Below are 12,917 nucleotides of genomic sequence, written 5' to 3' on the forward strand. Positions count from 1 at the left end.
ATATCTCTCATGAAGTTCTAAATGCACTTCAAATATATTGAATTACTACTAAATGAAGTCATTGTTGGTATATGGATAAAACTGACAGCTATTCTGTGCGCTTTAAAGTTTCTACAAATAGATGAGATTTGTTTTTATTTATTAGTATTGAAGTAAGAATGTGGCTCAGGACACCAGATATGTCCCTGTTTAGCAGTTTTATAATTTTTTAATGCCTACCTGAAGCAAATTAGGCTTTAGCATCACATCTGATCTGAAGGTCAACATCAGATCAATATAGCATTCCCTCAGTATATTCTTCATTACTACCAGGATAGATTTTGTGTGATTTACAACCCATGGTAGAAAAAAAGGCCATAAACTTAATCTTTCTCCATACACTTGGTGAAAAAACTGGTAAAGGCATTTGGGTCTGTATTAATTTCAGTTGACATCATCACAGCGTCATCAGTGGGAGGTCCAAATCACTTTGATATTCAGAGTTCTGTTGAATCGAGTGTCTATTTTAATTATTGATTCTGCCACTCATCAAGTTGGAGGATAGTGCCAGTACCTACCAGCTAAATTCCATACTTCGGAAACTGGATTTAAATAAATCAAGAACATGTAATGATGTGGGAGCTGGCCTGGACACTGGTTATAGTGCTGTTCTGTTCAAAGGTTAATGCCAAGATGAGTTATGGCTTTTCTCTTTAGAAAAATCAAGGTGAATCAAAAGGTTCATGTTATTATCAAGGTATGCATGTGCAATACAACTCTGATATTCATCTTTTTCAGATAACCATAAAATACAGAAAAACAGCATCCATTATTAAGGACCTCCATCACCAAGGGCATGCCCTTTTCTCACTGTTACCATCAGGTAGGAGGTACAGAAGCCTCAAGGCACACACTCAGCGATTCAGGAACAGCTTCTTCCCCTCTGCTACCCGACTCCTAAATGGACATTAAATCCGTGAACACTCCCTCACCTTTTTACTATATATTATTTGTTTTTTGCATGATTTTTAAACTATTCAATATATGTATACTGTAATTGACTCACTTTTTTATTTATTATTATTATTTTATTATTTTTTCTTCTTCTATATTATTGAGTATAAGAGTTGGAATGTTATGGTGAGGTTGTATAAGGCATTGGTGAGGATGAATTTGGAGTATTGTGTGCAGTTTTGGTCACCAAATTACAGAAAGGATATTAATAAGGTTGAAAGAATGCAGAGAAGGTTTACAAGGATGTTGCTGGGACTTGAGAAAGTGAGTTACAGAGAAAGGTCGAATAGGTTAGGACTTTATTCCCTGGAGCGTAGAAGAATAAGGGGAGATTTGTTAGAGGTATATAAAATTATGATCGGTATAGGTAGAGTGAATGTAAGCAGGCTTTTTCCACTGAGGCTAGGGGAGAAAAAAAGAGGACATGGGTTAAGGGGGAAGGGGGAAAAGTTTAAAGGGAACATTGGGGGGGGGCTTCTTCACACAGAGAGTGGTGGGAGTGTGGAATGAACTGCCAGATGAAGTGGTAAATGTGGGCTCACTTTTAATATTTAAGAAAAACTTGGACAGGTACATGGATGAGAGGTGTATGGAAGGATATGGTCCAGGTTCAGTTCAGTGGGACCAGGCAGAAAAATGGTTCGGCATAGCCAAGAAGGGCCAAAAGACCTGTTTCTGTGCTGTAAAGTTCTATGGTTCTATGTTCTATCATGTATTCCATTGAACTGCTGCTGTTAAATTAACAAATTTCATGCCACATAATAAACCTGATTCTGATTCTGAAAACCATGGGAGTTATTGAAAGATATTAAAAAAGACATTAACTTTCCACAAACTCTCAAACCACAAAACCCCCAACTCCTCCATTACACAAAAAAAACTAACAGATCACCAGATGGAAGATGGCAGCTGGAACATCAGAAACACCAAATCCCCCACTCCCTCCCTCTCAGAACAAAACAGTGACAATAACATCAAATCCCCAAACCCCCCAACACAAAATAAAACAAACAGAATGTTTTTACAGAAAAACACCAATCAGAACATCAGACCACAAATCCTCAAGTCCTCCCTCTCATATATATAGGGGTGAGAGGGAGGAATAGCCAGTGGATGGTAGGTTTTTCCTCAAGAAGTTTAAATCTTCTCTTCAATGGAAGTTCAGTGAAACCCTTTCTCACTGCAGCCCCCTGTGATCTCTGATGCCTTCCACCTTTTTCTTCAACCTTTTCCATCCACCTGGCTTCACCTACCGCCTTCTAGCTAGCTTCCTTCTCCTCCCCCTACCTTTTTATTCTGGTGTCCTCCCCCTTAATTCTCTAGATGGATGAAGGGTCTCGACCCAAAACGTTGACTGTTTATTCATTTCCATAGATGTTTCCTAAGCTGCTGAGTTCCACCAGCATTTTGTGTGTGTTGCTTTGGATTTCTTGCATCTGCAGACTTTCTTGTGTTTATGGTAGGAGATCGGTGGAATCTGATGAGAGAGTGGATAATGGGCAGATAGAAGCAGATGAGAGAATGTCATGCGTTTTTCTAATGAGGAGCGAGGAATGGAAAACATAAGAGAGAGCCTAGGTGGGCTGGTAGGAATGGGGAAGGAAAACACAGAGTGTGGGTTATCTGAAATTGGAAAATTCAATGTTACCCAAGTGTAATCAGTGATGTTGTGCTTTTAGTTTGTGTTTGTCCTCACTGTGGCAGTGGAGAAGGTTGAGGTGAGAATAGGTTGGTGTTGGAATGGGAATGGGGAATTGAAATGACATGCAAGCTGGCCAGTGTGGACAATGTGCAGGTGCTCTGCAACACAGTTACAAAATGGTCTTACTGATGTTAAGGAAACAACATTGAGAACACCAAATGTGTCAGACCTAGGTTGGAGGAGATGTATATAAGTCTTTGCAGTTCTCAGCATAGTTCTGAAAATGTTTGGTACTAAGACTGTTATATTCCCATCATGCCCAACAATAAATCTGCATTTAATTATGCATTTAAAGTCTAAAATCTTATAAAAGTTTACATGTTTCCCTCTCCCTCTATGACAGAATATCTCTAGGTAGGGTAAACTCCTCCATGTTGGACACTTGACAATACCTTGCATGTGCAGGATAACTCACATCTTATATATTATACTTCTACCACAAATGACACAGAAAGAGGCCATCAAATCTATGCCAGCTTTCACAGATAAATCCCATTGGTTCCACACCCCACTCATTACATCCCTGCACACAAACCACTCATTCTTTCTCACACATATCCATTAACTCTCTAATTCTTCCCTTGATTGATTCTGCTATTAACCCACACTAATGTGCAGTAGCTAATTTACATAGCAACATTTCTTTAGAGTGTAGGGAGGAAACTGGAGCAACCACAGGAAATCTACATGGTCAAAGGGAGAATGTGCAAATGCTGTACAGAGGCCATATAAGGACAGTATTGAATCTGGGACACAGTAGCATTAATCTCTGCTCCAGTATGACACCCGTAGGTTACAATTTTCAGTAACTGCTTTTGTAACCCTCTCACCAGGCCTCATATACAGACTTGGCTCGCTAGCTGTGTCAACAGCCACGCGAGTCAACGGTGAGAAGGCCACCTTACAGAAACAATAGCAACACACATCAAAGTTACTGGTGAACGCAGCAAACCATGCAGCATCTCTAGGAAGAGGTACAGTTGACATTTCGGGCCAAGACCCTTCGACAGGACTAACTGAAGGAAGAGCTGGTAAGACATAGTAAGAGCTAGTAAGCTAGCAAGGAACTTTTCTTCCGCCGTCTCCGTCTCCGAGCCTACTTCTTCAGCAAGGACTCTTCCACCCTCACCAATGACCCCTTCTCCCCTCTTCAATCCTCCTCTTCTTCATGGGCACCCTGCTCTGGTCTTCTGCCTGCTCTGGATCTCTTTATTGCTAACTGCCGATGGGACATCAACCATCTCGACTTCACCGCACCTTGTTTCCATTCCAACCTTACTCCTTCCGAACGCTCTCCTCTCCAGTCCCTCCGCACTAATCCTGACCTTACTATTAAACCTGCCGATAAGGGGGGGTGTTGTTGTAGTTTGGCGTACTGACCTCTACCTTGCCGAGGCACAGCCACAACTCGCGGATACCTCCTCTTATTTACCCCTCGATCGTGACCCCACTAAAGAGCACCAGGCCATTGTCTCCCACACCATTACCGACTTTATCTGCTCAGAGGATCTCCCATCCACTGCCACCAACCTTATAGTTCCCACACCTCGCACTTCCTGTTTCTACCTCCTACCCAAGATCCACAAACCTGCCTGTTCTGGCAGACCTATTGTCTTCGCTTGCTCCTGCCCCACCGAACTCGTTTCTGCATACCTCGACACGGTTTTATCCCCCCTTGTTCAATCTCTTCCGACCTATGTTCGTGACACTTCTCACACTCTTAAACTTTTTGATGATTTTAAATTCCCTGGCCCCCACTGTTTTATTTTCACCATGGATGTCCAATCCCTATATACTTCCATCCCCCATCAGGAAGGTCTCAAAGCTCTCCGCTTCTTTTTGGATTCCAGACCTAATCAGTTCCTCTCTACCACCACTCTGCTCCGTCTAGCGGAATTAGTCCTTACTCTTAATAATTTCTCCTTTGGTTCCTCCCACTTCCTCCAAACTAAATGTGTAGCTATGGGCACCCGTATGGGTCCTAGCTATGCCTGCCTTTTTGTTGGCTTTGTGGAACAATCTATGTTCCAAACCTATTCTGGTATCTGTCCCCCACTTTGCCTTCGCTACATCGACGACTGCATTGGCGCTGCTTCCTGCACGCATGCTGAGTTTGTTGACTTTATTAACTTTGCCTCCAACTTTCACCCTGACCTCAAGTTTACCTGGTCCATCTCCGACACCTCCCTCCCCTTTCTAGATCTTTCTGTCTCTGTCTCTGGAGACAGCTTATCCACTGATGTCTACTACAAGCCTACTGACTCTCACAGCTATCTGGACTATTCCTCTTCTCAGCCTGTCTCTTGCAAAAATGCCATCCCCTTCTCGCAATTCCTCCGTCTCCGCCGCATCTGCTCTCAGGATGAGGCTTTTCATTCCAGGACAAGGGAGATATCCTCCTTTTTTAAAGAAAGGGGTTTCCCTTTCTCCACCATCAACTCTGCTCTCAAACGCATCTCCCCCATTTCATGCACATCTGCTCTCACTCCAACCTCCCGCCACCCCACTAGGAATAGGGTTCCCCTGGTCCTCACCTACCATCCCACCAGCATCCAGGTCCAACATATTATTCTCCGCAACTTCCGCCCCCTCCAACGGGATCCCACCACTAAGCACATCTTTCCCTCCCACCCCTCTCTCTGCTTTCCGCAGGGATCGCTCCCTATGCAACTCCCTTGTCCATTCGTCTTCTCATCCCTCCCCACTGATCTCCCTCCTGGCACTTATCCGTGTAAGCAGAACAAGTGCTATACATGCCCTTACACTTCCTCCCTTACCACCATTCAGGGCCCCAGACAGTCCTTCCAGGTGAGGCGACACTTCACCTGTGAGTCGGCTGGGGTGATATACTACGTCTGGTGCTCCCGATGTGGCCTTCTATATATTGGCGAGACCCGACGCAGACTGGGAGGTCGTTTTGCTGAACACCTACGCTCTGTCCGCCAGAGAAAACAGGATCTCCCAGTGGCCACACATTTAATTCCACATCCCATTCTCATTCTGACATGTCTATCCACGGCCTCCTCTACTGTAAAGATGAAGCCACACTCAGGTTGGAGGAACAACACCTTATATTCTGTCTTGGTAGCCTCCAACCTGATGGCATGAACATTGACTTCTCTAACTTCTGCTAATGCCCCACCTCCCCCTCGTACCCCGTCCGTTATTTATTTTTATACACACATTCTTTCTCTCACTCTCCTTTTTCTCCCTCTGTCCCTCTCACTATACCCCTTGCCCATCCTCTAGGTTTTTCTCCCACCTCCCCCTTTTCCTTCTCCCTGGGCCTCCTGTCCCATGATCCTCTCATATCCCGTTTGCCAATCACCTGTCCAGTTCTTGGCTCCATCCCTCCCCCTCCTATCTTCTCGTATCATTTTGGATCTCCCCCTCCCCCTCCCACTTTCAAATCTCTTACTAACTCTTCCTTCAGTTAGTCCTGACGAAGGGTCTCGGCCTGAAACGTCGACTGTACCTCTTCCTAGAGATGCTGCCTGGCCTGCTGCGTTCACCAGCAACTTTCATGTGTGTTGCTTGAATTTCCAGCATCTGCAGAATTCCTCTTGTTTATGTCTAGGGTCTGTATGATTTAGGGTTCAACCGGGCAAGATCGTCATGATATTCCAATTAAAGGAACGGCAATTGGAGTGAATGCTGTGTGAACACTACCCAAAGACAATTAATGGTAGCCAGGAAATGACAGACAGTACACCAGCATAAAATTATAAAGAAAGTATACTTACTAGGTTACAGAAAAAGGAAATAAAACTAAAAGGGCCCATTACAGTTAAACCAGTTCAGTGTGCGCATAACGCTGGAGCTCATACTGGAGTAATCGGCAGATGTATCACTTTACTGATGCATTGAAGCCAGCAATTCATCTGCACAAAACACTTCTTGCTAAAGGGCCTCTCCTCCTAATGGCATTCTGCGGCATCTTCCCTTATCCCGCTACACAGCTCCTGCCAAAAGAACTCAAACCAGATTACTGTCCATCACAAATCTCTCTCTGCACAGCTTTCTGTAGAACCTTCTCCCAATCCCAGCATCCTATTTGGCTGACTCAACATTACTAAGTTGAACAACATGGCTTCTTATCTTTTGCCGAAACCAAAACATTCAACCAGAAAGGCACACTGCTTTTCCAGAAAACAGCTAAAATAAAATACCTACAGCATAGCAGTAGAAATCTTAACCACAGCATTACATTTTGAAGCAAATTTTGTCAAAATTAGAACATTGTCCAAGTGAAAACTTCTTTCATCAAACTGGGGTAATGACCTTCAAGGGAAGTAAGTTTTGCAGACTGATCTGGCACTTACTTGCCCATGCATATCACACCCTTGTGAAGGTGGTTCTGAGTTTCTGTCTTGACCACTTGCTATCCTTAAAGTGTTCGTGTACCCCCAATTTTTTTAAGGAGAGAATTTCAAAATTTTGACCCTGCACTAGTGGAAGAATGGTGATACATGTCCAACTCAAAAGAGTTGCTTTGTAGACCACTTCCAGGTGGTGGAGTTCCTACGCTTCTGCTGAACCTGGCTCCTTACCTGGTAGAAATGGTGAGTTTGGAAGGTGCTGTCTAAAGAGTATTGGTGAGATGTTGTTGTGCATGCTCTATATCATGGGAAATGTTGACAATGTGCATTGATGGTGTTGTGAGTAGATGGTTGTGGATGTTGTGCCTAACAAGAAGGCTGTAAGTCAAGTATAGTGTTGAACTTCTTGAATGTTATTGAAGCTGCACTCACCCAGCGAAGTGCAGAGTTTTCCATCACACTCCTGACTTGAGCCTTGTAGATTATGAACAAGCTTTAAGGAAATAGATTACTATTCATGATTTAATACCATACAGGATTCCTAGCATCTGACCTGGTCTTGGAGCTACATTTTCTACATGGCAACTCCAGTTCTGTTTCTGAATGCTTGGAGGTCAATTAATGCCCCATTAAATAATATTTTCAGATATCATTTCTGGCCAGTGCACTCATATCACAGTTTTACCAAAAATAGTGTCGCATTTCCACTAGAATCAAATACACAATGAAAGGGGTCGTCCAAAAATAGTGTCTCTAGAATTGTTCCTCTCCAGCAAACATTAAAAATTAGTTTGATTTTCCTGAAGGAATGTTGAGAAGGATTGCACTGAAGTGCTGATAACAATGGTTTGCATATTTTTTTTGAAAATGTTGCTTCCTCAGAAATATTTTTTTTATGATAGATCACTTGAAGTGAAGTACGATTTAACTTCAGGTTGCTTGTATCACGTAGAATTTTGAGAAACAAAAATTTAACTTTTATTGAATATAATGGGGTTAATTGCATAACAGTGTTTACACGTTGCAATAGTATAACTAAGCTAAAATGTTTTGTTGCTGATTTTCATTGCAGTCAGTGTCTGAGGCTTCTTGCTGAAGTGTTCAACAATAATTACCCAGAATCAATGGACTCAAATTGCCCTGATAATATTTCTCCATGACCGCAAAGTCCTGGTGGAACCTTTCCCCATGCTTGTCACAGACCGTGCCAAGATTAACAGGCCAGAAATCTAAATGGGAATGCAGAAAATTAATCATTAGTGACAGGTTGCACTTCGCAATATTGTATGCCTGATGCATGTTTCAACCAACTGAACATTGTTTGTTGCTCGGTAGTTGCTTTGAATAACTTCCTTGTGATTTTCTCTGGTCCAACTAGAAGTTCTTCAAATTGTCTGTCATTGATGACCTGTTTGAATTCTGAACTAAAAAAAAATGTTTTCCTTAATCTTGCCATCAGTTATTCTGACTTGAATTTGAAATTGAAATAAGAAACACAGAAATTTCAAAAAATGGTGGGTGATAGGGAAATTTCATGATGATTTTTATGATCAGCAGTCTAAAATCCATAAGATAGATCCCAAAGTACTCAGGAAGCAAAATCATTGCTGCCTAGTTAAACAGAGGACTGGCTGATCCATTGTGGAATTACTGGTGGATCAGTTAAGACAATTTTCTGACACTTAACTCCATTAGTCACCTAGTCCATTGGTGGCTTTAGATTCTATCAGTATAGTGAAAGTCTGCTTGGAGAAGATCAAATTTTCAATCATCTTTGTAAATAGCTTGGTAAAGAAAAATATAGCAGAGGAGGATATAAGAAGGTTATAACAGAAATATATATATATGTAAATTGAATTTGCAAACGTTGTAAGATTATGATAAGGTATGTGTCTGAGTGAGCAAGGATCTACCAAATAAAGTATAATGTGAGAAAATAAAAAAATACCCATTTTGTCAGGACAAAAATGTTTTCTATCCAAATAGTGAGTAGTTGCAGCAAGGCCTCTCTACCAGTCCAATGAAAATGATATAGAAATCTTATAAATCCAATATCATCAATTTTTCAAACAGAAGAGAGAATGCTTCTGAAAGATGCCAGAAGATGTGATGTAAGACCATTATAGGTATCATATCCATCCGGTGTATTTAGACAGCAGTTCCTCTCTTTCAGCTTCAGCATCTATACAACATAATTAGCAGGTGTCTGGAAAGGTTAGCTGACAGACAGTGACCCAGGACTTGATGAAGTGTTAGTGCAGAATTTAAAATTGCTGTCAATGTCTGTGAAATCTGCAGAAATCTGAGGATGTGCATCTCCTTATTCTGTTAAGTAGAAGGGAAGTAGCTAGTGATTGTCTTCCCAAATGGCTGTAGGGGAATTGTTTGTCATAATTGAATAGCTGGCAGTACGTATCTTCTGTAGGATGTGGATATTTGGTCCATGACAGTGCTAGATATCAGAAAATGTCATGTTATTTATGTATTAGATTAAATCTTAATTGATAGAGATTGTTGGAAGGTAAACAATGAGGGTGAGTGCACTGAGACATTGGTGAGACAAAAGATAAAGGTAAAGATTGGCTACATTTACCAAATACAGAGTAATATTGAAACATTAAAAAATACAGTGAAATGCATTGTTTTGTGTCAACAACCAATGTGGTCTGAGGACTGCGCCGGAGGCAGCCTACAAGTGCTGCCCCACTAGAACCACCAACCTGTATGCCCACAAGTCACTAACCATATCACTAAATTGTTAGATCGTGGAAGGAAACTGGAGTACCCAGAAGAAACTTAATGTTGTTGGGTATGAATATATATCAGCAGGGAACTGAATTTCAATCAGTGTCACTGGCATTGTAAAACGATTGCACTAGCCATAACACTACAGTGTGGTACTGGGCCAATGGTATAATTGGTTGTATAGGGCATTGAAGATGCATTCAATTACTTGTGTATCATTTTTGGACTTCACATTACATACATACTTTTGAGGTTTTATATTTGACATGGTCCATTACAAGTGCCTTCTCATATAGCTTTATGATGGAGTCATTCATATCTCTTCTTTACTTCTGCAGCAAAACTCCACTGCAGCATTGCAACCACTGCTTCTCCTGATTGGCAATTGTTGATATTTCTCAGGTTAAGTTCAAATGAAAAATGTTTTTTAAAAACTTTAGTCCACATCCTTTTTGAGAAACAGGAGTTAATATTGAAGATTCATTACTTTTCATCAAATGTCCTTCTGAGGAATGGTCTTTAACTGAAAAAACTTTTCTGCAATTGAAGTGTGAACTGTTGTGGGTATTCAACATGTTCCCTTTTTGTTATGAATTTCAAAGATCCACAATATGTTATTGAGCATGTTCTTTAAAAGGTGCAGGCTAATTTTAAGTAGGGCTGTCTAACCTCAATCATTGTCATCACTCATAAAATTTGGCTTTCTCCTCAAGTAATTTGCCAATTAGCACTGTTACAATTGGAGAAATGTGCCAATCATGTAAATAAGAAGACAGTAATACTTAGATTAAAAAAACACATGCATTAACATGTGATGTGATCCCTCTATGCATTTTCAAAGGTTATCCAATTTCACCTGAAGTGGTTCCAGTGGGACACAGGAGAGCATCCTATAATTATATTCCAGCATGTTATCTCTTTTGGTAAGCAATTTGAATTTCTGAACTGCTTTTTCCTGAAATATTCGATTTTAAAGCACAAATTTATTTAAATGTCTTCTTGCTTATACGGAAAAGTAAACTGATATTTATGCAATTGGTGCATAATATTGTTCATAATACTGAAATGAGATTAATCTGTCTATCTCTTTGTACTTAAAAATCAAAATAGTGCCAAACAGTTAAGTGTGCACCAAGTGTGGAAATAGACTTTGGAACTACCTATAATAGACATTATGTGATTTGATGGTGATAAATTTGGTCCAAGTGATATTAATCTTTGATAATCTGTATTCTTATCAATCAAATATTTTATCTAAGTCTGGCGTATCTTATTTCACTAATATATTGCACTTCTAAATTACTGTGTATGCTGAACTTGGAGACGTGTTTGAGTTCTTCAAAATATTCTATTATTTAAATATATACAATCTTTGCACATCAAATGAAAGGCATCTGCGGAATGAAATTAACATTGTGTTATTCTACTTTTTTATCCTACCCTTACAAGTTTATCATGATTAAGGTAAATACATTGACATTGTATCTGAGTAGAAAAGTTGCTTTCCTTGACTTAGTTTGATGTTATAAAAAAAATAAGTAATATTTGCATGTTGTGCATTGACAGATTTAGTTTATTAAAGTCATAGAGCTCTACAGTGTAGAAATAAGCCTTTTGGCCCATGCTAGCCTAGTTTTCTGCCTAGTCAACCTGCACCCGGACCATAGCTCTCCATACTTCACTTATCCATATACCTATCCAAACTCTTTTTAAATGTTACAACTGAACCGACATCTACTATTTCCACTGGCAGCACATTACAATTCACAACATACTCTGAGTGAAGTAGTTCCCCAACATATTCACCTTAAATATTTCACTTTTCACAAAAGACCTATGATCTGTAGTTCTAGTCTCACTCATACTGAGAAAGAAAAGCCAGCATGCATTCAACCTATCCATACCTCACATAACTTTGTATACTTCTTTCAGATCTCCCCTTATGTTCATGTGCTCCAGGAAATAAATTTCTATCTATTCAACCGATCCTTGTAATCCAGATCCTCAAGTCCCAGCGATATCTGTGTTAATTTATATGTGAACTATATCTAATAGAAAGATCAGGGAATATCCTAGTTATTACTTCTGAATTTTTTAGATTCAGATTTATTTATCACATATACATGAAAGTATACAGTAAAATGAATCGTTTGAATAAACAACAAGCATGCCTAAGGATAAGCTGGAGGCAGCCATAAGTGTTGCTGCACATTTGGGCACCAAAATAGCATGCCCACAATGTTTTGCAGAACAGCAGAAACAGCAGCAACTGTGTTATTATGTGTTCATAATAAAAAAATTTCATTTCCCAGTGGTTCATCCAGAATCAAAAATGACATTGCTGAGGTGGTTGCGCATGCTTAAGTCAAGCTGGAGTGTCCTGTAAGTACATATCTGTTAACATTTTTACCCACCATCTTTATCTTTATTAAGAACAAACATAACAGGGTCGGCATGAGGTCCAAACAGGGAGAGTTAATGAACAACGTGTGGCTGAGAAAGAAACACGAGTTCCGATACGGTAAAAAGGGCTGTGCTAGAAGCAAGTGAGGTCCACAGTCAGCGTAGGAACAGAGCACATTGTTCTAGAAGATCACCCAATTTAGCAAGAGAGATTCAGGTGAGAGCCCAAAAGAGATAACCTCAGTCCTCCTACATCTATGCAGTTTACTCACAATATATCTGATAATTGGAAATGCTTCAAACAGTGATTCAATTACATTTAGCAGTGAGTAGAGCCAGGGGAGTGGATAAAAAATTGAAAGCATCTATCTTTCAACACATAATTGGCAAAGATGCTTGGGACATCTTTCTAATTGATGAGACAGCTTTACATTGGACACTCCAATGAATAAATTGAGGAGTATTTTGTCCCAAGTAAGATCATCACATTTGAAAGATTTAAGTTCTTTTCTTTTGACCAAAGCTTAGCTGCACTGCACAAACTGAGTAAGTCCTGTGAGTCCATACATTTGAGGGACTCGCTAGCTAAAGACAAAATAGTTTCTGGAACTTCAAATAATAGATTCAAAGAAAGATTGTTGAAAAAAAATTAACACTGGGGAAGGCTGTAGGTGTGTGTAGGGCAGCAGAGACCACACAAGCATATGTTAAGGAACTGCACAGGGAAGAAACAATAGTGCTTGCTGCAAAAACAA

Source organism: Mobula birostris, chromosome 5, assembly GCF_030028105.1.
Source record: "Mobula birostris isolate sMobBir1 chromosome 5, sMobBir1.hap1, whole genome shotgun sequence".
Lineage (NCBI taxonomy): Eukaryota > Metazoa > Chordata > Chondrichthyes > Myliobatiformes > Myliobatidae > Mobula > Mobula birostris.